Source organism: Nerophis ophidion, linkage group LG29 (genome assembly GCF_033978795.1).
Source record: "Nerophis ophidion isolate RoL-2023_Sa linkage group LG29, RoL_Noph_v1.0, whole genome shotgun sequence".
Classification (NCBI taxonomy): Eukaryota; Metazoa; Chordata; class Actinopteri; order Syngnathiformes; family Syngnathidae; genus Nerophis; species Nerophis ophidion.
Window position 1 is genome coordinate 28106506 of NC_084639.1, and position 2070 is coordinate 28108575.

A 2070-nucleotide genomic window follows, 5' to 3' on the forward strand; every position below is an offset into this window, starting at 1 on the left:
AAACAGGAAAAAGAAAAAAAAAATTTCAAACATAGTTTATCTTCAATTCCAACTCTTTAAAATTCAAAATTCAACCCAGAAAAAGAAGAGCAAAACTACCTAATTTGAATCTTTTTGAAAAAATTCAAAAAAGAATTTATGGAACATCATTAGTAATTTTTCCTGATTAAGATTGATTTTAGAATTTTGATAACATGTTTTAAATAGGTTAAAATCCAATCTGCATGTTAGAATATATAACAAATTGGAACAAGCTATATTTCTAACAAAGACAAATCATTATTTCTTTTAGATTTTCCAGAACAAAAATTTTAAAAGAAATTCAAAAGACTTTGAAATAAGATTTAAATTTGAATCTAAAGATTTTCTAGATTTGCCAGAATCCATCCATCCATCCATCATCTTCCGCTTATCCGAGGTCGGGTCGCGGGGGCAGCAGCCTAAGCAGGGAAGCCCAGACTTCCCTATCTCCAGCCACTTCGTCTAGCTCTTCCCGGGGGATCCCGAGGCGTTCCCAGGCCAGCCGGGAGACATAGTCTTTCCAACGTGTCCTGGGTCTTCCCCGTGGCCTCCTACCAGCTGGACGTGCCCTAAACACATCCCTAGGGAGGCGTTCGGGTGGCATCCTGACCAGATGCCCGAACCACCTCATCTGGCTCCTCTCGATGTGGAGGAGCAGCGGCTTTACGTTGAGCTCCTCCCGGATGGCAGAGCTTCTCACCCTATCTCTAAGGGAGAGACCCGCCACCCGGCGGAGGAAACTCATTTCGGCCGCTTGTACCCGTGATCTTATCCTTTCGGTCATGACCCAAAGCTCATGACCATAGGTGAGGATGGGAACGTAGATCGACCGGTAAATTGAGAGCTTTGCCTTCCGGCTCAGCTCCTTCTTCACCACAACGGATCGATACAACGTCCGCATTACTGAAGACGCCGCACCGATCCGCCTGTCGATCTCACGATCCACTCTTCCCTCACTCGTGAACAAGACTCCTAGGTACTTGAACTCCTCCACTTGGGGCAGGGTCTCCTCCCCAACCCGGAGATGGCACTCCACCCTTTTCCGGGCGAGAACCATGGACTCGGACTTGGAGGTGCTGATTCTCATTCCGGTCGCTTCACACTCGGCTGCGAACCGATCCAGTGAGAGCTGAAGATCCCGGCCAGATGAAGCCATCAGGACTACATCATCTGCAAAAAGCAGAGACCTAATCCCGTGGCCACCAAACCGGAACCCCTCAACGCCTTGACTGCGCCTAGAAATTCTGTCCATAAAAGTTATGAACAGAATCGGTGACAAAGGACAGCCTTGGCGGAGTCCAACCTTCACTGGAAACGTGTCCGACTTACTGCCGGCAATGCGGACCAAGCTCTGACACTGATCATACAGGGAGCGGACTGCCACAATAAGACATTCCGATACCCCATACTCTCTGAGCACTCCCCACAGGACTTCCCGAGGGACACGGTCGAATGCCTTCTCCAAGTCCACAAAGCACATGTAGACTGGTTGGGCAAACTCCCATGCACCCTCAAGAACCCTGCCGAGAGTATAGAGCTGGTCCACAGTTCCACGACCAGGACGAAAACCACACTGTTCCTCCTGAATCCGAGGTTCGACTATCCGGCGAAGCCTCCTCTCCAGTACACCTGAATACACCTTACCGGGAAGGCTGAGGAGTGTGATCCCACGATAGTTGGAACACACCCTCCGGTCCCCCTTCTTAAAGAGAGGGACCACCACCCCGGTCTGCCAATCCAGAGGTACCGCCCCCGATGTCCACGCGATGCTGCAGAGTCTTGTCAACCAAGACAGCCTAACAGCATCCAGAGCCTTAAGGAACTCCGGGCGGATCTCATCCACCCCCGGGGCCTTGCCGCCGAGGAGCTTTTTAACTACCTCAGCGACCTCAGCCCCAGAAATAGGAGAGTCCACTACAGATTCCCCAGGCACCGCTTCCTCAAAGAAAGACGTGTTGGTGGGATTGAGGAGGTCTTCGAAGTATTCCCCCCACCGATCCACAACATCCGCAGTCGAAGTCAGCAGAACACCATCCGCACCATACACGG